Here is a 25,467-nt window from a genome sequence, read left to right as displayed (position 1 = left end):
GGCCCATGAGGTTGGCATCTTGGAGTATGAGCTCCCTGATTGAGCTGATAATTGCCTGCCCAATCAGGAAACCTCACCTATATATAAGTATGGGAGTGTGGGGTCCACTGGCTCTCGTAATTCTGACTTTGTACCTGAAGCACAAGAGGAGTGGAATAGAGTTTATAAATTACGGGAATCTCCCATCCAGCCTCCCATCCATTGACTCTGTCTACATTTCCTCCTGACTTGGAAAAGCAGCCAGCATAATTAAGGACCCCACGCACCCCGGACATTCTCTTTTCCACCTTCCTCTGTCGGGAAAAAGATTCAAAAGTCTGAGGTCATGAACCAGCTGACTCAAGAACAGCTTCTTCCCTGCTGTCATCAGATTTTATAATGGACCTACCTCGCAGTAAGTTAATCTTTCTCTACACCCTAGTTGTGACTGTAACACTACATTCTGCACCCTCTCCTTTCCTTCTCTATGATCGGTGCGATTTGTCTGTATAGCGCACAAGAAACAATACTTTTCACTGTATGTTAATACATGTAACAATAATAACTCAAATCAAATCAAAACAAAATCTGGTGAAGGGTCTCCGGCCACTGAGAAGGGTGGCACGGTGGCACAGTGGTTAGCATTGCTGCCTCACAGCTCCAGGGACCTGGGTTCAATTCCTAACAGTGTCACTGTCTGTGCAGAGTCTGCACATTCTCTCTGTCTGTGTGGGTTTCCTCCGGGTGCTTCGGTTTCCTCCCACAGTCTGAAAGACACGCTGGTTAGGTGCATTGACCATGCTAAATTCTCCCTCAGTGTACCCAAACAGGCATCGGTCGGAATGTGGCGACTTGGGATTTTCAGTGAGTTCGTTGTAATGTTAATGTAAGCTGACTTGTGACACTAATAAATAAACTTAAACTTAAAACTTAAACTTTTAGAGACATTACTCTTAATGTTTTGAAATTAGCCACAAGTGATCTTCAAGGCACCACCACGGCATTGGCACCAGTGCTGGGGAAAGTGGGAGCTTTACTGTAGGGACATTTCCTATGTTCCTATGGCAATAATGCCAAGTATAATTGATGCTATCTAACACAGTAATTAAATCTATAACACCACATGGCATATTTGTAATGAAGAACTTGCAGACAACACTTTATTGGCTATCGGGCAAATGCTGGTAAATGGGATTATGTGGGAGTTCAGGTTTTTCTCACATACCAGTGCAGGCTCGATGGGCCGAAGGGCCTCTTCTGCACTGTATGATGCTAGTCTTTTTTACTTCATTCGTGGGACATGGGCGTCGCTGACTGGCCAGCATTTATTGCCCATCCCTAGTTACCCTTGGAGGGAATTGAGAGTCAACCACATTGCTGTGGCTCTGGAATTACATGTTGGCCAGACCAGATAAGGATGGCAGATTTCCTTCCCTAAAAGTCATTGGTGAATCAGATGGGTTTTTCCGACAATCGACGATGGTTTCATGGTCATCAGTAGATTCTTAATTCCAGATTTTTTTTTATTGAATTCAAATTCCACCAACTGCTGTTGCAGGATTTGAACCCAGATCCCCAGAACATTAGCTGAGTTTCTTGACTAATAATCTAACGATAATGCCACGAGGCCATCACCTCCCCTATGATTTCCTCGAGATCAATTCACTTTGAAAAGGTAAAATACACTTGAAAAGAATCATTTTCACAGTAACTTCATTGCAGTGTTAACATAAACATCTGGACAATATCCAGGCTTGGGCTGACAAATGGCAAGTAACATTCGCACCACACAATGTCCATCACCATAAGAGACACTCTAACCACCACCCCTTGACATTCAATCCCCCACTGTCAACATCCTAGGGGTTACCATTGGCCAGAAACTCAACTGGACTCACCACATAAACACAGTGGCTACAAGAGCAGATCAGAGGCTAGGAATACTGTGGCGAGAAACTCACCTCTTGACTCCCCAGAGCCTATCCATCATCTACAAGGCACAAGTCAGGAGTGTGATGGAATACTCCCCACTTGCCTGGATGGGTGCAGCTCCAACAACACTCAAAAAGCTTGACACCATCCAGGACAAAGCAGTCCGCTTGATTGGCACCACATCTACAAACATCCAACCCCTCCACCACTGACGCTCAGTAGCAGCACTGTGTACTACCTACAAGGTGCACTGCAGCAATTCACCAAAGATCCTTAGACAGCACCTTCCAAACCCACTATCACTTCTATCGAGAAGAACAAGGGCAGCAGATAAATGGGAACACCACCATCTGCAAGTTCCCCTCCAAGCCACTCACCGTCCTGACTTGGAAATATATCGCAGTTCCTTCACAGTTGCTGGGTCAAAATCCTGGAATTCCCTCCCTAACAGCATTGTGGGTGAACCCACAGCATGTAGACTGCAGCGATTCACGAAGGCAGCTCACCACCACCTTCTCAAGGACAACTAGGGATGGCCAATAAATGCTGGCCAGCCAGCGACGCCCATGTCCCACAAATGAATATAAAAAAAGCTTACTTGTGACACTGATGAATAAACTTTAAACATTAACATTGCTAGTTTGATTCAGTTCCTTTCCATTTATTTTGCTGCACTAATCTAAAAATTTAATCTGATTCACTCATTACCTTTGTGCCCTCTGACTTACAGTGACACCCGGTTCACCTTGCTGTTAAAGAATTTTCAATTCTCTGTGGTCTCGTCCCTAACTCTGCAAACTCTTCCAGACCTACAACTCTGAGATCTCTGCACTCCTCCAATTCTGGCCTCTTGCCCACACCCGGATATTTTCTTTATTGCCCAGGCCCCAAGATTTTGGAATTCCTTTTGTAACCTCTCCACCACTCTCTCCGCCATTAAGATATTCCTTAAAATTCATAAGTCTTACGGTTCCTGTCCGATTATCGCTTTTTTATTCATTTGTGGGACATTGGCATCGCTGGCTGGCCAGCATTGATGACCCATCCCTTGTTACCTGAGGGCAGTTGAAAGTCAACCACATTGCTGTGGTTCTGGAGTCATACGTAGGCCAGACCAGGTGAGGACGGCAGATTTCCTCCCCTAAAGGACATTAGTGAACCAGATGAGTTTTTCCGACAATTGACAATGGTTTCATGGTCGTCAGTAGATTCTTAATTCCAGATTTTTAAAATTAAATTCAAATTCCACCACCTGCCATGGCGGGATTTGAACCCAGGTCCCCCAGAACATTAGCTGAGTTTCTGGATTAATAGTCCAGTGATAATACCACTAGACCACTGCCTTCTAGTGTGGCATAGCAACAAATTTTGTGTTATAATCTTTTATTCTGTCAAAGGTGCTATATAAATGCAGGCAGTTGTTGTTAAAAAGTAGGAATTACTGTTAATAGATAAAGGCCTAATGCTCCTGCACAACAATCTTCGGTTAATCATTGTAAAGCAGTTGTTAATCTGGCTCTGTGAAAATGGACAGTAAAATGTCACTAAAATGTACTCATCCTCAAATATTGCTAACAATAATTTCAACGCAACTAACCCATGTTGTTTGGGTTAATAACTATTGCCAGTGATGACATTCAGGTCACTTTTTCTGTCAGTCTCAGTAACTCTTTGACAATGTCATTACTGCTTTATAAAATATTCAAGAGACCGAGATAATGAAAGGATTTTTGTTTGATTCATTCACAGATGTGGCTAAACCAGCATTTATTGCCCATCCCTAGCTGCCCTTGAGAAGGTGGTAGTGAGCTGCCTTCTTGAACCGCTGCATACCCTGAAGTGTAAGTGCATCCACAGTGCTGTTAGAACAAAGAAGAACAGCGAAAAGTATAGCACAGGAACAGGGCCTTCGGCCCTCCAAGTTCATGCTGATCATGATGCCCCAACTAAGCTAAAAAAAATACCTCTGCCCTTACTCGGGCCATATCCCTCTAATCTCTCCCTATTCATGTGCCCATCCAGATGCCTCTTAAACGTTGCTAAAGTGCCTTCTTCCACCACCTCCTCCGGTAGCGCGTCCCAGGCACTTCCCACTCTCTGGGTGAAAAACTTCCCCCGCACATCTCCCTTAAACTTTCCCCCTCTCACCTTGAACCTGTGCCCCCTTGCAATTGACACTTCCACCCTGAGAAAAAGCCTCTGACCATCCACCCTGTCTGTCCCTCTCATAATTTTGGAGACCTCTATCGGGTCTCCTCTCAGCCTCCGTCTTTCCAGTGAAAGAGTGTTCCAAGAAGAGGGACTTCCAGGATTTTCACTGAAGGAATGGCGATATATTTCCAAGTCAGGGAGGTGAGTAATTTGGAGGGAAAATTCAAAGTGGTGGTATCCCCATGTGTCCGCAGCCTTTGTCCTTCGAGATAGTAGTGGTTGTGGGTTTGGAAGGTACTGTCTCAGGAGCGTTGCTGAATGTCTTGTAGATGGTACGCACTGCTGCCAACTGTGTATTAGTGGTGGAGGGAGTGAATGTTTGTGGATGGGGTGCCAATCAAGTGGGCTGCTTTGTCCTAGCGGTTTGGAGCTTCACTCATTCAGGCAAGTGGTGAGTATTCCAGCACAGTTCTGACTTCTGCCACGAGGATGGTGGACAGGCCCTGGAGAGTCAGAAGGTGTGCCACTTGCCGCAGCATTCCTAGCCCCTGACTTGTCTTTGTAGTCAAAGTTGACGTAATGATCATGGGCAGAGAGATGGCAGATGAAGTTTAATCTGAGCATGTGTGAGGTGCTGCACTTTAAGAGATCAAATGTTCAGGGTAGGTATACAGTTAATGGCAGGACCCTGAACAGAATTGATGCACAGAAGGATCTTGGGGTTCAAGTCCACAGCTCCCTGAAAGTGGCCACACAAATAGATAGGGTGGTAATGAAGGCATATGGCTTCCTTGCCTTTATTGGTTGAGATTTTGAGTACAAGAGTCAGGATGTCATGTTGCAGCTTTATAAAAATTTGAGTATTGCGTTCAATTCCAGTCGCCACATTACCGGCAGGATGTGGAGACTTTGGAGAGGATGCAGAAGAGGTTTACCAGGATGTTGCCTGGATTAGAGGGTATGAGCTATAAGGAGAGGCTGGACAAACTAGGGCTGTTTTCTCTGGAGCGGCAGAGGCTGAGGGGAAACCTGATAGAAATCTATAAAATTGTGCGAGGCAGAGATAGGGTTAACAATCAGAATCTTTTCCCCAGAGTTGAAATGTCGAATACTTGGGGGCATGCACTTAGGGTGAGAGGGGAAAGTTCAAAGAAGATGTGAGGTGCACGTTTTTACACAGAGAGTGGTAGGTGTCTGGAACCCGTGCCGGGGGGATGTTTCAGGCAGATACGATCGGGGTGTTTAAGGGGATTTTAGATCAGACTTCTGAATGGACCTACCTCACATTAAGCTGATCTTTCTCTACACCCTAACTATGACTGTAACACAACATTCTGCACTCTCTCTTTCCTCCTCTATGTACAGTATGCTTTGTCTGTATAGCGCGCAAGAAACAATACTTTTCACTGTATACCAATCCATGTGACAATAACAAATCAAATCAAAACATAAAAATGCAAGGAATAGAGGGATATCGACCAAGGGCAGGCAGAAGGGATTAGTTTAATTTGGTGTCATGTTTGACACAACATTGTGAGCCGATGGGCCTGTTCCTGTGCTGTACTGTTCTATGTTCTATCTTAATCCGATGCAGAATTGGTCTTTTTAATGACAAGGTGACGTTATCAGATTTTGACTGTGCTTTTGAATACACTCTGACATAGAGTGGATGTGCTGCCTGGAGTTAAGGAAGAGCTTCCATGCTAAAAGTTCACCATGACTGAAACCTGACCCCTACCACAGGCATCTCCCATCTGCGCTACATTGGATGATGATGAGAACAGCAGTAAACTCTTGCGTGCATGAAGTGCCTTCCTTCAAATGCAGACAATGCTAGACTTCCTGTTCCTTTGTTACTGCGGATGAGGTGACTTCCACTCGAAAGCAACAGGATACTTCAAAGGCTTCAACTAAACTTGTGGCCTACTGAACCATTTCGAAACCCAATAAAAACAGCCACAGATCACATAAATTGTTGTGATCTTTCAAACTTAGTGTTTACCTAAAACAAGGATAAAAATCACACTGCATTGACAGTTGCGTTTGTTGACTCTCGGAAGTTTCTGTATGATCAGCCTGTGACTAGAAGCCAACAGGCCTTAGGTCCAAATAGAAAACTTATCTAAAAATATCTGGAATTAAGAATCTACTGATGACCATGAAACCATTGTCAATTGAGACTGGGGCGCTGCGTGGTGGCACAATGGTTAGCACTGCTGCCTCACAGCGCCAGGAACGTGGGTTCGATTCCCGGCTGAGGTCATTGTCTGTGCGGAGTCCACACATTCTCCCCATGTCTGCGTGGGTTTCCTCCGGGTGTTCCGGTTTTCTCCCACAGTCAAAAGATGTGCGGGTTAGGTGGATTGGCCATGCTACATTGACCCTGAGTAGGGTAAGTGCATTGGAGTTATGGGGATGGGGCCTGGATGGGACTTTGGTCGGTTAAGATTCGATGGGCCAAATGGCCTCCTTCTGCACTGTAGGATTCTATGATTGTCAGAAAAACCCATCTGGTTCACTAATGTCCTTTAGGGAAGGAAATCTGCCATCCTTACCCGGTCTGACCTACTCTTGACTCCAGAGCCACAGCAGTGCGGTTGACTCTCAACTGCTCTCTGAACAAGGGCAACTAGGGATGGGCAATAAATGCTGGCCAGACAGCGACGCCCATGTCCTAAGAATGAATTTTTAAAAAGTTACAGTGCACAGAAAGAGGCCATTCAGCCCAAACACTGGCTGACATAGATTATTTTCAAAATGAGTTGATCATTATCTGTGGCCCAAAAAAACTTAATCGTTAAGCCAATTATTTTGAATGTGAAATTCAGACCCATACTGCCACTGGAGAAGGCGGGACGGAGCCAAACCTCCTTCGCCAATGTACACTTTGCCTTGGTAAGCTGCATATCGGAACAGGTGAAAGTATGGATAGGCAGCAGAGGCTGGTGTGAAACTGGCAGCATTGGTAAGCATGCGAAAGTGAAGTGGAATGTCTGAAAGTGGGGCCTGAGGCCTAGCTGCCAGTGCTGATGATAGCTGGGTGATAGCGATGTAGTTCATCAGGCAACATGAGAGGCCAGTGGTGATGTGTGTAGGAGATGTCATGTGAAGATACTTTCATTGAGCATGACCACGTGAGTTCATTAGACTTCAAGTGGCAGTGCGGGAAGATGCTCAGATCTAGGAATTGGGAATTTACCTCCATGACTATCTCCTCCCAATCCCTTCTGAGGATGGTCCTTGGGTATCTCCTGAACCCTGAGGAAACATATACCTCAGACCACCTTCACCACGAAGGCTCCCAACACTTCACCTGTGACCCTCTCTCTCTCTCTGTCTCAGCCTTAGTTTTCCATTTTCCTCATCTAGACTTGCACTAATAATATTCAGCAGCAGCTTCCTGTGATTCAGTTCAGCTTCATTTTTTTATTCATTCGTGGCACGTGGGTGTCACTGGCTGGCCAGCATTTATTGCCCATCCGTAGTTACCCGAAAGCAGTTGAAAGTTATCCACATTGCTGTGGCTCTGGAGTCACATGGAAGTAAGACAAGGTAAGGACCGCAGATTTCCTTCTCTGAAGGACATTAGTGAACCACTGTCAGTGTGGAATTTGCACATTCTCCCCATGTCTGCATGGGTTTTCTTTGGACGGTCCGGTTTCCAAAAATAGAATCATAGAATCTTACAGTGCAGAAGGAGGCCATTTGGCCCATCGCATCTGCACCGACCACAATCCTACCCAGGCCCTATCCCCATGACCCATGCATTTAGCCGAGCTAGTCCCCCTGACACTAAGAGGAAATTTAGCATGGCCAATCCAACTAACCTGCACATCTTTGGACTGTGGGAGGAAACCGGAGCACCCGGAGGAAATGTACGCGGGCATGGGGAGAACGTGCAAACTCCACACAGACAGAGACCCAAGCTGGGAATCGAATCTGGGTCCCTGGCGCTGTGAGGCAGCAGTGTCAGGTTAGGATGATTGGCCATGCTAAATTGACCCTAGTGTCAGGGGGATTAGCAGGGTAAATATGTGGGGTTACAGGGATAGGGCCTGGGTGGGATTGTGGTCGGTGCAGACTCAATGGGCCAAATGGCCTCCTTCTGCACTGTAGGGATTCTATGATTGCCAGATGGGTTTTTACGACAATCGACAATGGTTTCACGTTCATCAGTAAATTCTTAATTGCATTTTTTTTTATTGGATTCAAATTCCACCATCTGCCATGATGGGATTTGAACCCAAGTCACCAGGACATTAGCTGAGTTTCTGGATTAATAGTCTAACGATAATACCACCAGGCCATCACCTCCCCACTTTTTAAGAGCCTTTAAACACAAGTTATGAATACACACGGTTCGGCTTCCTGCTGAGCACAGAGGCACCCAGCAATGCAGGAGCCACTCAGCCTAATGCTGTCTTCAGGTAAATGAGGAGGCAAAGCTAAATTGGTGAGCTATCAATTTCCAAGCCATTGGGTACAAAGCAAGTCAAGATTCCTGCATGCCAAAAATTGTGTGGGGAAACCGTTCGGATTTTCTGTGCATTACTTTTCAGATGGGATGTTGAACCAAGACTATCTTCTTGTTCAGTTGGCTTTAAATGATTTGATGACACGAACTAGAGAATAACAGCAAATTACCCCAATGGTTTATCGAAAATTCACCTTTCAAGCAAGGTCAGCAAAGTCATTAATGATCATTTATTGCATTGCTGCTTAACAAACCCATGCCATAAGCAAATATGGCTGCTGTGTTTACTCATGCAACACCAATGACTGTAGTTAAAAAGTAATTTATTGGTTGTGAAATCATAGAATCCTACAGTGCAGAAGGAGACCATTCGGCCCATCAAGCCTGTACCGACAAGAATCCCACCCAGGCCCTGTCCCCTTAACCCCATGTATTTACCCTAGCTAGTCCCCCTGACACTAAGGGGCAATTTAGCATGGCCAATCAGCACATTGGATTTCATTTTTGATGAGACCTTACCAGCACATTTCCGGGGTTTGGGAGGAAACGGGAGCTCCCAGAGGAAACCCATGCAGACACGGGGAGAACGTGCAAACTCCACACGGACAGTCACCCAAAACTGGAATTAAATCCGGGTCCCTGGCGCTGTGAGGCAACAGTGCTAACCATTATGCCACCCATTGCTTTGGGATGAGTATAAACGCAAGCTAGTTATTTTTAGTTCATGATATCATACTGGAGGCAGATTTTCTTAAACTATTGAAGGTAAGTTTCAGACTATGAGAAGCAATGGGCAGGATGTTTGACCCCCCCACCACCTCCCACTCCCACCACCTCCCCCCCCCCCGCACCTCCCCCCCCCCCCCCCCCCACCCCCCCCACCACCACCACCACCTCCCCTCCCCCCCCCCCCCCACCGTGTTTTTCGGTAGCGGAGGTGGTTCATAATTCGCCACTGGCGGGATCTTCCAATCCCGCCAATGTCTATGGCACTTTTTATGGCTTACCCAGCCTGCCACCGAGGAACCTGCTGCAGGGAGATCCCAGAAGATCTCACCGAGGGGGGAAGGCTGGAAAATTCCAAATTTGCAGAGAAGTGTAGGATATAATAAAGCTGAACATAAAGCACTTCTCTACCCTATCAATCTCCAAAACATGAGACGCAACACAAAATATTAGTCATTATGGTAGGCAGTTATCATTAATGTCACAAACAAGAGTAGCTGCACATATCATGAACAATGTAGCCTCAAGTTTAACTTTTAAAGTTGATTTATTAGTGTCATAAGTAGAATTACATTAACACTGCAATGAAGTTACTGTGAAAATCCCCTAGTTCCACACTCCGACGCCTGTACGGGTACACTGAGGGAGAATTTAGCATGCCCAATGCACCTAACCAGCACGTTTTTCGGACTGTGGGAGGAAACCAGAGCACCCGGAGGAAACCCACACAGACACGGGGAGAACGTGCAGACTCCACGCAGGCAGTGAGCTAAGCTGGGAATTGAACCCGGGTCCCAGGTGCTGTGAGGCAGCAGTGTTAACCACTGTGCCACCGTGCTGCCCAAGTAAGTTATTACATGCAGAAATGAAAAAAATAATCATCCTTATTGCATTCTAATGAAAAACCACAGACTTGTTCCCCTGATGTGTTTGTTGTGGTGGTGAGAATTTGAGTCAGGCAGAGGAACGCACGCTCAGGTTCTAAAGCTGTACTTGAACTAGGAATTCTAATTCAAAGCTACAGTTCTTTGGGAAAGGGCAGCAGGAGGAGTGATAAAGGGAAGGGTGGTGTCCAATTAATGTCCATGAAAAACAAGAATTTGCAAAAAGAAAAGCAGCATTAATGCCATGAAACGTCCCGACGCACTATTTCACAGGAGCATTGTCAAACAATCCGTCTTAGGTCACTTCGGGAGATAATAGAGCAGCAGGCAGAGAAGAGAGATAAATGGGTCATTCTTGAGTTAGCAAGCTATAACTAGTGGAGTGCCACAGGGATCAGGGCTAGGGCCTCAGCTATTTGCAATCTACATCAATGATTTGGATGAAGGGGTCAGAAGTATGGTAGCTAAATTTGACGATGACACCAAGATAGCTGGGAAAGTAAGTTGTGAAGAGGAGATAAAGAGTCTACAAAGGGATAGGTTACAAAAGATAGGCATGCTGTGGACTTTAACCTGGTGTTGTGAGACTTCTTACAATAGATAGGTTTAGCGAGTGAGTTAAATTTTGGCAAATGGAGTAAAATATGGGAAACCATGAACTTGCCCACTTTGGAAGACAGAATAGAAAAGCAATATATTATTTAAATGGGGAGAGATTGAGAACTCACTGGTACAGGGGGACCTTCTAGTCTTGTGGTGTAGAGGTTAGCACACTTGCTTAGTAAACCAGAGACCTAGGTTCAAATTCATGGCGGCATGGTGGTACAGTGGTCAGCACTGCTGCCTCACAGCACCAGGGACCTGGGTTCGATTCCCGGCTTGGGTCACTGCCTATGTGGAGTCTGCAACTTCTCCCCGTGTCTGCGTGGGTTTCCTCCTGGTGCTCCGATTTCCTCTAACAGTCCGCAAGACGTGCTGGTTAGGTACATTGGCCACGATAAATTCTCCCTCAGTGTACCCGAACCGACACCGGAGTGTGGCAACGAGGGGATTTTCACAGTAACTTCATTGCAGTGTTAATGTAAGCCTACTCATGAACCTAATAATAAACTTCAAACTTTTAAAAACCTGTGAGTCCACAAAATGTTAATGCGCTGTTACAGCAGATGATTCGGAAGACAAATGAAATATTGTTCATTGCAAGGGGGAGGGGAACATAACAATGGGGAAGTTTTGGTGCAACTGTACATCTGGCTTGATTAAATTGGGGTGCACAAGAAGTTGGAATTGGAGGAACGCTGATATCTTTGATGGTCCGATCAAAAATATAACAGGCTGCTGTGAGGTCAAGGAGCGTGAGGAGCAATTGTTTACTTCCGTCATAGGACCGTAACCTACAGGCAGCGGATTGTCACTCCGCACTGACTTACCTACACTTCAATTCTAAACCGCCTGTCTCCCTCACCCTTCCTGACTCAGGTCGGATGAGACTCAAGAAGCAAAGCGTGTTCCCACCTCCAGAGACAAAGTGTAAAAGGAGCATAGTGAAGGAGGACACACCCTCTCTGTACAGCACGAAAATAACTCATCATAATAAATTACCATATTATTATCAGGCCCCTATTGCCACAAAATCCACCCTCCCCGTCAGAAAATCCATCCATAGACAGCGCCCGCACAGTGGCGAGGGGTGGGTAATGCCAGGGGGCAGTGCCTAAGCAGTGCTCCGATATTGCCGAGGTATTGCCCAGGCAATGCAAGGGGAACAGTGCCAGGGTAGTTGTGGGGGCAGAGTCCAGGTGGTGCCCAGGCAGTGCCTGGATATTGCCTCGGCAGTGCCCACATCGTGCTGGGGTGAGGTGGGGTTCCAGAGTGAATTGGTTTATTCTCTCTGCAGTGGGCAGCCTTTAAAAATGGTGCCCCAATCTTTGGCTGTCTAAGTTGTTGGGGGCAGTCGAATCAGATGTCTGCCCGCCAGCAATACATTGCGGAACCCATAGAACAGAGGTGAAAGCCGCCATTGCCCACGGTGCCTTCAGTGCTGTGGTTCCCGCCCACATCAGTCTTTTCCAATTTCCGGGAAAATCTCACCAATATGTGGATGCATATGCAAAGACCACCAACGTCTCCAATTTCTCAGGGGGCGAAGGAAATTCGGCATGTCCGTTACGATTCTCACCAATTTTTGCAGATGCACCATAGAATGCATCCTTCCTGATGTACCACAGCTTGGTCTGGCTCCTGCTCTATCCAAGACCGCAATAAACTACAAAGGATTGTTGACGAAGCCCAGTCCATCGCTCAAACAAGCCTCTCACCCATTGACTCTGTCTACACTGCCCGCTGCCTTGGAAAAGCAGCCAGCATAATCAAGGACCTCATGCATCCTGGACATTCTCTCTTCCACCTTCTCCCATCGAGAAAAAGATAGAAAAGTGTGAGATCACGTACCACTGACGCAAGAACAGCTTCTTCCCTGCTGCCATCAGACTTTTGAGCGGACATATCATATATTAAGTTGATCTTTCGCTACACCATAGCTATGACTGTAACATTATATTCTGCATCTTCTCCTTTCCTTCTCCCGTATGTACTCTATGAACAGTGTGTTTTGTCTATATAGTTTGCAAGAAACAATACTTTTCAGCATTCCGCAGAGACCGTTCCCTCCAGGATAACCTAGTCCACTCCTCCACTATACGCAGTGTAGCGGGATCCCACTTTTTAACTCCACTCGTGGGCTTATCTCAGGTTTGGTTCTCCGTTACCCAAACCCCCCCAATGCCCGAGTGATTCTCTCTCTCGCCGATGGAACAATGGCCACCTTGCGTCTACTTCACTAGAGTAGCGCTCCCAAGAGAGAGAAAAGGAAACTGCTGCCTATCCACTACCTGGCAGCCTTTCCTGAGTGGGTGGTTTCGAAGCGCCCAGGGTACCCTCAGTTCTAGACTCCGGAATTATGGTAAGGGATATTTAATATTGTGACTTGGTCAGAGATCGTTGGTGAGAAATTGAAAAGATCAAAACGGACTCCAATGGAAGTCAAAGATATATATATATTTGTTAAAACATCAAGGTCAAGATCACCAAACACCAGGAAAACAACACACAATGCCTTATGCTCTATAAGACTATAGCTATGGAAGGAATACTAAAACGGGCACAACGGGAATGCTTACTTTACACAAGTTTACCAGTGTCTTAAACTATGAAAGGTGCATGCAAAAGCCCCCCCCCCTTTCCCCAAAGCCTCATCCACTATGATGATCTCGGGAACTTCACCGGAGGATACTCACAATCCTAGTTTAAATTGCTCAGTGGGCATCGAGCTGCGTGCTGGAGACGAACGAGAAGCAGCCAGGAACAGGAGAAGAGAGTGGGGAGAGCTGCCATGCTGGTCCGAAGAGAAAAAGAGAGAGAGACCAGAGATTGCTTGTCCCTTTTTAAAACCTGAACCAGTGATTCTCTCACACAAAACAGTTTCTGATCATTGGTAGTTTTGATTGACTGGAACAAAAAGGGCCGGAACTGTCGGGACCGCCCTTAATTGATATTTTAATGTCTTTTAAATGTTCTCTGAGTCATCCTGATTGGAATCCCATCAGCGAGCTGAGTCATTGATGTTGTCTGTGGATGGAATGATCTCTGTTCTCATTGTCTTGCTGCTGGGCTATTTACTCCGTGTCTGCTGGCCATGGTTTCTCCTTTGTTTCCTGTTGATTAGATTATCCCTGTCTCGACCTTCTCGTTATTCCCAGCCTCTTGCATATTCATGTGGCTGTAAAGGTTCCTGACAGCCAGTCGGCCATTTTCTTTATCCCTGGGTTCTTTAATCATGGAGGATTTGCCCTAAAACTCACACCAACACCTCTCCCGTCACTCATGGCACCTTCCCATGCAATCGCAGAAGGTGTAACACCTGCCCCTTTTCCTCTTCCATGCTCACCATCCAAGGTCCAAAACATTCATTCCAGGTTCAGCAGCGTTTCACTTGCACCTTTTTTAATTTGGTCTATTGCATTCGCTGCTCCCAATGTGGTCTCCTCTATATCGGAGAGACCAAGCGTAGACTGGGTGATCGCTTTGCTGAGCACCTTCGGTCTGTGCGCAATCATGACCCTGACCTTCCGGTTGCTGCCGTTTTAACACACGATCCTGCCCCCCATGCCTACATGTCTGTCCTTGGCCTGCTGCAATGTTCCAGTGAAGCTCAACACAAACTGGAGGAACAGCATCTCATCTTCCGGCCAGGCACTTTACAGCCTTCCGGTCTCAACATCGAATTCAACAACTTCAGCTGATTTGCTCGACCCCGCCTCGACCCCTTTGTTTTCATTTTATTTAATTTTTTACTGTTTTATTTCTTTATCGTCTTTCTTCATTTTTCTTCCCCCCACTCTTTCCCCCTACTTTATCTCCCTTTTTTCTTACCATTTCTCCCCCTTTGCTTCCCGTTTCCCGAAAGCTTACCTCTCTCTCACCCATTGCCCTCCCTTCCCCCCACATCTTCATCTCATAGAATAGAATCATAGAATCCCTACAGTGCAGAAGGAGCCCATTCGGCCCATCGAGTCTGCACCGACCACAATCCCACCCAGGCCTCACTCCCGTAACCCCACACATTTACCCCGCTAGCCCCTCTGACACTAGGGTCAATTTAGCATGGCCAATCAACCTAACCCGCGCATCTTTGGACTGTGGGACGAAACCGGAGCACCCGGAGGAAACCCATGCAGACACGAGGAGAATGTGCAAACTCCACACAGACAGTGACCCGAAGCTGGAATTGAACCCGGGTCCCTGGCGCTGTGAGTCAGCAGTGCTAACCAGCATGCTGCCCTGTCACAGCTTACCTTCTGATTTTAGCTTCTCTGCCGTTTGGCCATTCACACCCTTTATTCTCTCTGTGGACAGCTATTAGCAGCCTTTCCCTTGGTTTTTGTGTTTATGACTCATCTTTCATTCCCTCACCCTGCAGTATAAATATCTTCCACTTTGCCTTTCAGCTTTGACAAAGGGTCATCTGGATTCGAAACGTCAGCTCTTTTCTCTCAAAGAACAAAGAACAATACAGCACAGGAACAGGCCCTTCGGCCCTCCAAGCCCGCGCCGTTCCCTGGTCCAAACTAGACCTCTCCTTACAGATGCTACCTGACCTGCTGAGATTATCCAGCATTTTCTATTTTGGTTTCAGTTTCCAGCTCCCGCAGTAATTTGCTTTAATACTTTTCACTATATCCCAATATATGACAATAATAAATCAAATCAAATCAAAACAAAAATCGATGCCAAGCAAGATCAAGAAGTGCCCACCATGTTTACTGTCTAATGCAAAGCATTTGGTGACAATTATTTGCCCAGTTCCTTTGGCTGATGTACCAAGGACAGGCTGAAATATTACAACAAGAACCTGGATATTAAGAAGAATTGGGGATGGAGGGAGGAAATGGAGGTAAGACAAAGATGTTGAAATATTCCCTTTGCCCTACATTCCTTACATTGCCTTATAATCAGTAAGGATTGGCAACAACACCTCCTCCACAATCATCCTCAACACCGGTGCCCCACAAGGCTGTGTCCTCAGCCCCTTACTATACTCCATATACACCTATGACTGTGCGGCCAAATTCCCCTCCAATTCGATTTTCAAGTTTGCTGATGAGATCACTGTAGTGGGTCGGATCTCAAACATTGACGAGGCAGAGCACAGGAATGAGGTAGAGAATCTGGTGAACTGGTGTGACGACAATAATCTCCTCAATGTCAACAAAACTAAGGAGATAGTCATTGGGTTACAAGTTAGCAAGGAATGAGCTGAAAAAGGGGCTGAGGAGAGCTAGGATGGGACATGAGAAGTCCTTGGTGGGTCGGATCAAGGAAAACCCCAAGGCTTTTTACTCTTATGTGAGGAATAAAAGAATGACCAGGGTGAGGTTAGGGCCGGTCAAGGACAGTAGTGGGAACTTGTGTATGGAGTCAGTAGAGATAGGTGAGGTGATGAATGAATACTTTTCTTCAGTGTTCACCAAGGAGAGGGGCCATGTTTTTGAGGAAGAGAAGGTGTCACAGGCTAATAGGTTGGAGGAAATAGATGTTCGGAGGGAGGATGTCCTGGCAGTTTTGAATAAACTGAAGGTCGATAAGTCCCCTGGGCCTGATGAAATATATCCTAGGATTCTTTGGGAGGCAAGGGATGAGATTGCAGAGCCTTTGGCTTTGATCTTTGGGTCCTCACTGTCCACGGGGATGGTGCCAGAGGACTGGAGAGTGGCGAATGTTCAATGGGCATCGGTTTAAGCTGCGAGGGGCAAGGTTTAAAGGAAATGTACGAGGCAGATGTTTTACACAGAGAGTAGTGGGTGCCTGGCACTCGTTGCCGGGGGAAGTAGTGGAAGCGGATACGGTAGTCACTTTTAAGGAGCATCTTGACAAATACATGAATGGGATGGGAATAGAGGGATATGGTCCCCGGAAGGGTAGGTGGTTTTAGTTAAGTCGGGCAGCATGGTCGGTGCAGGCTTGGAGGGCCGAAGGGCCTGTTCCTGTGCTGTAATTTTCTTTGTTCTTTGTTCCACACAGATAGTGACCCAAGGCCGGAACCCAGGTCCCAAGCACTGTGAGGCAGCAGTGCTAACCACTATGCCATTGTGCCAGTCCAGGTTAGAACGGCAGATTTGCTTTCCTAAAAGACATTAGTGAACCAGATGGGTTTTTATGACAATCGACAAATCTTTCATGGTCATCAGTAGATTCTTAATTCCAGATATTTTTTATTGAATTCAAATTCCACCATCTGCCATGGCAGGGTTCGAACCCGGGTCCCCAGAGCATTAGCTGAGTTTCTGGATTAATAACCCAGCGATAATACCACTGGGTCATCACCTCCTCAACATGCTCTATCTTCACGTATTGTGGCCAATCGCTCAGACCCCAGGCACAGGATGTGATTGTATTTTCTTTATGTTGCCAATGCATCTGTGGGCCAAACAGCCATGAGTACAAAAAGAAATATTCCCAATTCTCCACCCAGATTTTTCATTATTATTTGATTTGATTTGATTTATTATTGTCACATGTATTAGGATACGGTGAAAAGTATTGTTTCTTGCATGCTATACAGACAACGCATACCGTTCATAGAGAACAAAATGAGAGAGTGCAGAATGTAGTGTTACAGTCATAGCTAGAGTGCAGAGAAAGATCAACTTAATGCAAGGTTGGTCCATTCAAAAGTCTGACGGCAGCAGGGAAGAAACTGTTCTTGAGTCGGTTGGTACGTGACCTCAGACGTTTGTATCTTTTTCCCGATGGAAGAAGGCGGAAGAGAGAATGTCCGGGGTGCGTGGGGTCCTTAATTATGCTGGCTGCTTTTCCGAGGCAGCAGGAAGTGTAGATGGAGTCAATGGATGGGAGGCTGGTTTGCGCAATGGAGTGGGCTACATTCACGACCTTTTATCTTCTTCACAACCCCCTCTGCCTGGGGTTTTCAAATGATGAGAAACCAACATTTACTTTTAAAGGAAATGACTATTTCACAACCACTTTTTGAAGCAAAGAATGCGCATTGTGCGAGGATCAACCATCATTCTCCCTTGATGCCTTGGTTTGCAAAATGTGACAAAGTAAAGTTATTTCAGAATCAAACACTGAGTGAACACTCGATCAGAATGACCTCCTGTCAACAAAAAATATGATCGCCAGCCAACGATGCACCCTGGTTTTGTAACTTTTCTGGAACATGTCTTGCTCAAACTTTGTTCTAAATCCTGTTTTGGACTCTATTATGCTCCCTCCCCAAATTTCTTGGCCGGAATTTTCCAGTTGCTCATGCTAGCCGGATTCTCTGGTCCCGGTGCAGTGAATGGAGATTTGGCTGAGCGCCAATTCCTCCGCCCTCACTTGCAGCAGTAGCAAGGTGTGAGCTGCTGCAAAATTTCTGCCTTTAATGATCTGGTCTTTCAGAGAATGAAGAAAGATGCGGGGGAGGGGGGCAGGGGCAGGGGGGGAGTGCGATCGTATCAGCCCTTCTCGCCATGTGGTCGCAGCAGTGAAGTTAGAGAATTTGGCTCCAGCCAAATCTCCGTTCTTTGATTTGATTTACTATTGTCACATGTATTAGTATACGGTGAAAAGTATTATTTCTTCCACGCTATACAGACAAAGCATACCGTTCATAGAGAACAGTAAGCAGTCTCACAACACCAGGTTAAAGTCTAACAGGTTTATTTGGTAGCACAAACATTCGGAGCACTCCTCCTTCATCAAGCACTCATTCGTGCTACCAAATAAACCTGTTGGACTTTAACCTGGTGTCGTGAGACTTACAGTGCCAACCCCAGTCCAACGCCGGCAACTCCACATCACGTTCATAGAGAAGGAAAGGAGAGAGTGCAGAATGCAGTGTTACAATCATAGCGAGGGTGCAGAGAAAGGTCAACTTAATACGAGGTAGGCCCATTCAAAAGTCTGACGGCAGCAGGAAAGGAGCTGTTCTTGAGTCGGTTGGTACGTGATCTTAGACTTTTGTATCTTTATTCCGACAGAAGAAGGTGGAAGAGAGAATGAAAATCCCGTGAACGGCCGTAATATTCTGACTGGGGAGTGGGTCGGAAAGTGGAAATTAGATCTAAGATCAGCCATGATTGTATTGAATCATGGAAAAGACTCTCGGGACCATATGATCTACTCCTTTTCTTGCTTCTCATGTTCTTACAATTGTGCTTCTGTTTATTTTATGGAGCATTAAGTCTAACCATTTTAAAATAGGAACCAACATCTCAAAATAAGTTTTTCTTATTCATTTAGAAAAACACCGCAACATTATGAATGGCATTGAACTACTCATTGTTGCTTTAACTGATGCATCAAAAATGGTTCACTTCGTTTGCCTGTACAGCATCTAGTGTGGAAATGAGTCGCACAGAGTCAGAAGGTCTTACATTCAGTGCCTGGTCCATTTGAATCTGGAAATACTATTGAAAAGTTCTCTGTCTTGTCTACTTCTATCTCAGCCTCTCTGTTGTTGAATTCTTCCTCCATACATCTGTCCCATTTGGCACACAGCATAATCCTGATATTCCCCAAAACTCTGCTGCTCATATCCCATCCGGTACAGAGTCCTGCTCACAATGTCACCATTGTCCTCACTCCTTCTTCCTCAGACAATTAAATTTCTCAAATAAGAACTCTCTTCCACACGTTTAAATTGATCATGCCACTGCCCCATCTAATATCTTAACCAGCTCCAGTCGCACGAGGCCATACATCAACCATCTCCCCCCGTCAATGCGATCTGGGTGATCTTTTACCTCAACTCCACTTTCCCACCCGTTCCCCATATTCTTTGATTCCCGAGGAGAGCAAGAATCTCAGCCTTGAATATACGCAGTGATAGAACACCCGCCACCCTCTAGCGCAGAGAATTCCAAATATTCATTAATATTTCATCAACTATTTTTTATTCATTCATGGGACATGGGCATTGCTGGCTGGCTAGAATTTATTGCCCCTCCCTAGTTGTCCTTGTTCAGAGGGCAGTTGAGAGTCAACCACATTGCTGTGGCTCTGGAGTCACATGTAGGCCAGACCAGGTAAGGACAGCAGATTTCCTTCCCTAAAGGACATTAGTGAACCAGATTAGTTTTTCAAACAACGGTTTCATGGTCATTGTTAATTGATTCCAGATATTTTTTATTGAATTCAAATTCCATCATCTGCCGTGGCGGGATTCGAACACAGGTCGAATCCCACGGGATTTGAACCCAGGTTGAATCCCACGGGATTCAAACCCAAGTCCCCACAACATTAGCTGAGTTTCTGGATTAATAGCCTCGCGATAATACCACTGGGCCATTGCCTCCCCTCTGAGTGAAGACAATTCTTCTTATCTCAGTCCTAATTGATTGTCCCTGACAGTGCCCCCCGTGTTCTAATTACCAGCCAGGAGGATTAACCTCTCAGTGTCCACCCTGTCAATACCCTCTGGAATCCTATATGTTTTAATGAGATCCATTGTCAGCATTCAAAATTCCAAGGTGGAGCCTGGACTTGCCGGGGAAGCCAGCTGCTGAACTCGAGGGGTGCCATTGCGCAGGTGCCCCATATTGGGATATCTCCTGCCACCCACCCCCTCTGCCCCAAGGGACATCAGGACCCCCTGCGCCGGTCTCCCACGCCCGCACCTGCCACAAGGACATAGCCATCAACACCCCCCGCTATCAATTGCACCCCCAGCAGAGAACCCTCCCTCCCACCCTGATCTGCAAGGTTCTTTACACCCGCCCACTCCCCCCCCCACCATGTCGATTGCCAGCCTGGCAGAGTTCCCCGCCCTCCCTCTCACTCCGACTATACCTCCACCCCCCGGCAGAGTTCCCTTCCCATCCTGATCGCATCCCCGGTGGGACTTCCCCCTACCCTTCCACCCCTCTGGAGTTCCCATTGCCTCCCCCCTGCATCATAGCTTCATCCCACAACCTCAACCACCACTCAGTGGTTATGGCAGTGCCAGGGTGCCAGGTGGGCAGTACCAGGCTGGCACTGCCTCATGGGCTCAGCCCTGCCCACAACCAACCAGGGGGCTTTAATAGCCTCCGATGCCCCCCAACAAGGCCATCACATCTGCTTTCCTTTGGTGGAGGCCAGCTATGATTCTCACAGGGCAGAACCTTGACCAGCAAGTTGGTTAAGGTAAGTGAGCCTGGACTATAGCATCTGGGACTCTTTAATGACGAGTGGGGGGGGGGGGGGGGGGGGGGGGGGTGATCCTGATGTCTGTGGGACAAGTGGGAACCGTGGCAAGATATCTCCCTGTACACTGGGAGATCAGGGTGCCTGCATAATGGAAGCCCTAAAGCTCAGCAGCTGGCTTCCTTGGTGAGCTCAGGCTCTGAATCCGCACTCTCCCCTGTTGGTGAGAAACACAGCCTGGCTCTTTATTTGCACTAAGTGCCGTAAGATTGCATTTTCAAACTAACCCAAAAAATGAGTCTGAAACTCTCCCGTTTTCTCTCTCATTTGGTACTTAGAATTTTTTTCACAAGATCACCCCCTAGATCTTTATTTTGGGAAGATTCTGCCCATGGTCTCACCAAAACTCTGTACAATTGTAGCAAGAATTCTTCATTCTTGTACTCCAATCCCCTTGCAATGAAGATCAATGAGTAACTTTTGCGCCACACAACATTTTCGTCAGGCAATGACCAACGCCAATAGGAGACAGTCTAACAACCGCCCTTTAACAATCAGTGGTGTTGCCATCACTGAATCCCTCACTGTCAACATTCTTGGGGTTATCATTGACCAGAAACTCAACTGGGCTCATCACATAAACACAGTGGCTACAAGAGCAGGTCAGAGGCTAGGAATACTGCGGCGAGTATCTCACCTCCTGACTCCCCAAAGCCTGTCCTCCATCTACAAAGCTCAAGTCAGGAGTGTGATTGAATGCTCCCCACTTGCCTGGCTGGGTGCAGCTCCAGCAACACTCAACAAGCTTGATACCATCCAGGACAAAGCAGCCCACTTGATAGCCACCACATGCACAAACGGCCACTCCCTCCACCACTGGTATTCAGTAGCAGCAATGTGTACTATCTACAAGATGCACTGCAGCAATTCACCAAAGATCCTTAGACAGCACCTTCCAAACCCTTGACCACTTCCACCTAGAAGGACAAGGGCAACATGGGAACACCACCACCTGCAAGTTCCCCTCCAAGCCACTCACCATCCTGACTTGGAAACATATCGCTGTTCCTTCACTGTCACTGGGTCAAAATCCTGGAAATAGCCCCCCCCCCATGGCATTGTGGGTCAACCCACAACACGTGGACTGCAGCGATTCAAGAAGGCAGCTCACCACCACCTTCTCAAGGGCAACTAGGGATGGGCAATAAATGCTGGCCAGCCAGAGATGCCCATGTCCCACGAATGAATGAAAAGAATCATGCCAATTTCCTTCCCAATTGCTTGTGGTATCTGCATACTAACTTTCTGTGCTCCATTGACGAGTACCTCCAAGTCTTCTGGACATCACCCTTTAGAAATATCACACCTTGAATAGAATATCCTGTTTTTCTATCCTACTATTGAATGCTTTTCGAAATCCCAATTCCCTGTTATTAACCCCATCAGTTGCATTCTTAGAAAACTCTAATAAATTTGTCAAACACGATTTCCCTTTGTAAAGCCATGTTGATTCAGTCTGTTATCAAATATTTTCATTCCTTTGTTAAGACTTCTTTAATAACGGATTCCAGTATGTTCCAGCATGATGTCAGGCTAACTGCCTTGTTCTTTCCTCTTTTTCTCACTCTTTCTCCGACAGCAATATTCCATTTTGTAAATTACAATTTACTGGGATCATTTTAGGATCTAGAAAAGTTTGGAAAGTTATAACCAGTGCATCCATTATTTCTGCGGCTGCCGTTATTAGGAACCCAAGGGAATAGACAGTCATTTTTTTCTTGCATTTACCAGAATTCATCGCTAATTTTTAATTGCCCTTGAGTGGTGAGCTGCCTTCTGGAACTGCTGCCGACCTTTTGCTGTAGGAATACTTACGGCACCGTTAGGGAGGGAGTGCAGGATTTTGACCAGCCATTGTTAAGGAATGACGACATAACTTCAAGTGAAGATGGTGAGTGGCTTGGAGGGGAACTTGCAAGTAGCGGTATTCCCAATGCATCTATTGCCCTTGCCTTTCTTGTCCTTCTTGGGGCGGCAAGGTGGCACAGTGGTTAGCACAGCTGCCTCACAGCTCCAGGGCCCCAGGTTCGATTCCCGGCTTAGGTCACTGTCTGCAGAGTTTGCACGTTCTCCCTGTGTCTGTGTGGGTTTCCTCCGGATGCTCCGATTTTCTCCCACAGTCCGAAAGACATGGTGGTTAGATGGATTGGCCGTGCTAAATTCTCCCTCAGTGTGCCTGAACAGGCACCAGAGTGTGGCGACTCGGGGATTTTCACAGTAACTTCATTGCAGTGTTAATGAAAGCCTAATAAATAAATATAAAAATATATAACAATATATTAAAAAAGGTAGTCGAGGTCATGGGTTTGGAAGGTGCTGTCACAGGAGCCTTGGTGAATTGTTGCAATGCATCTTGTCAGTGGTACACACTGTGTGCCAGTGGTGGAAGGTTTAGAGGTTGGAGATGCTGGAAGGGGCATCAATCAAGTGGACTGCTTTGTCTTGCATTGTATTGAGCTTCTTGATTGTTGTTGGAGCTGCTTTCATCCAGGAAATATCATGTGACTTTGTTGGCTTTTAGTCTCTTGAGTTTCTCTAATACTTATGTCCTGATGATATAAACTTCTTTGAGTTCTTCATTCATATTAGCCCCTTGCTTGCTCTTTATTTCTGGTATGCAACTTATATCTTCTACTGTGAATCACATCTCTGCCATTTCTTGATGGCCCATGTTTCGTTCTCCTGTCTCTGTAAAACCAATGATTAGTGTCCTATTCTTTTATGTTGCCAGTCAATAAGCTCAAATACAAACTGAACCTTGTTGTTGTTGTGAATTTATTGCTCTTTCTAATGTGTGCCAGATTGCCAATTTCCTGCTGATTCTGTTCTGACCCACGAGTAGATAACACTTTGAATTGGCACAAGAAGGAAAAACTAGAAGAAATGCCTGGATTCTTGACAATAAACCAGCTCATGCACTTGCTTCCTAATTAGACAGGTACAAGTTAGACGCTTTAGGAAACCCGACTAAAAAAGTCTAGCATTGTCGACTCATAAACTAACAGAAACTGAAAGAAAAACATCAAAAATGTCACACTTGTGCCAGATTTGCTACAGAAAATTGCGTTCACCTCAAGTCAAACTAAACCAGCAAACAATTTGAAGGTAATGGTTTTTAAAAGTTGGTTATGAGAGAGGTTTTTACCTGTGCCATATCCAATCAAAAACTCACAAGTGTTCGTACAAGCAGAGCGAAGTGGACTGCCTCTTTCCTTTCCCCGATCGACAAGTGGGGCGCTTTTTTCAGAAGAGCAATAAGCCGCTTTTTCCTCCAGATGTTAACTCTTGTCCCCGTGCAACATATTCTAAGAACAGCTATTCGAGAGAAATCCCACTCCGGCTGCTGAGGTCACGAACAAAACTTCCTGTTCATCTGATTTACTGTAATCTCTGGTCTATACAGGCAACAAGACATCAGATAAACTGATTACCATCCAGATTGCATCGTATCGGTTTGGGAGCGGGTCCCAGAATTCTGACCCACCCAGCAGCATTGAATGAATGGTGATATTGGGCCTAATTTTCCCATTTGGAGACAGAGGACAGAATTTTGCTCTCAGTGCACATTCACGCACCCCTCCAGATGCACAGCCGGGATTCCTCTCCAGATAATCCAGATTAATAGAAACATAGAAACTAGAAGCAGGAGTAGGCCACTCGGCCCTTCGAGTCTGCTCCACCATTTATTTTGATCATGGCTAATCACCTAATTCAATATCCTGATCTCCCTTCCCTCCCATATCCCTTGATCCCCTTAGCCCCAAGAGCCTAATTTTTTTCTTGAAATCAAACATTTTGGCCTCAACTACTTTCTCTGGAAGTAAATTCCACACGTTCACCACCCTCTGGGTGAAGAAATTTCTCCTCACTTCAGTTCTAAAGGGTTTACCCCTTATCCTATGACTCTTAGTTCTTGACTCCCCCACCACTGGGAACATTCTTTCTGAATCTACCCTGTCTAACCCTGTTAGAATTTTATAAGTTTCTATGAGATTCCCTCTCACTTGTCTAAACTCCAGTGAATATATTCCTAACCGACTTAGTCTCTCCTCATATGACAGACCTGCCATCCCAGGGATCAGCCTGGTAAACCTTCACTGTACTCCCTCTATAGCAAGGACATCCTTCCTCAGATAAGGACACTAAACTGCACACAATACTCCAGGTGTGGCCTCACAAACGTCCCATACAATCTCCAGATTATTGGAGAGGCAGTGGCACAGTGGAATTATCACGGAACTGGTAATCCAAAGGATGGTAATGCTCGAGGGACCCGGGTTCGAATCTTACCACGGCAGATGGTGAAATTCGAATTCAATAAAAATCGAGAATTCAAAGTCTACGGATGACCATGAAACCATTGATCGTAAAAACCCATCTGCTCCACTCATGTCCGTGAGGGAAGGAAATCTGCTGTCCTTACCTGGTCTGGTCTACATGTGACTCCAGACCCACAGCAATGTGGTTGACTCTCAAATGCCCTCTGAAGGACAGTTAGGGATGGACAATAAATGCTGGCCCAGCCAGTGACGCCCATATCCCATAAAAATGAATAAATAAAAAACATCCGGC

General features: G+C 46.1%; 1 protein-coding gene across 1 annotated transcript in view; it reads right to left on the bottom strand.

Moving 5' to 3' along the window:
- LOC144499872 (interleukin-5 receptor subunit alpha-like) overlaps window positions 1–24,171 on the bottom strand; it is a 61,089-nt gene extending 36,918 nt beyond the window's left edge. The window contains exon 1 of the mRNA XM_078222476.1: window positions 24,041–24,171. The gene's annotated coding sequence lies outside the window, so the exon portion shown is untranslated. The remainder of the gene's footprint in view (window positions 1–24,040) is intronic.
- Window positions 24,172–25,467: the final 1,296 nt, after the last annotated feature.

Source organism: Mustelus asterias, chromosome 10 (genome assembly GCF_964213995.1).
Source record: "Mustelus asterias chromosome 10, sMusAst1.hap1.1, whole genome shotgun sequence".
NCBI lineage: Eukaryota > Metazoa > Chordata > Chondrichthyes > Carcharhiniformes > Triakidae > Mustelus > Mustelus asterias.
Note: the sequence above shows the minus strand (reverse complement) of the source record. Positions and strands in the feature narration are given on the sequence as shown.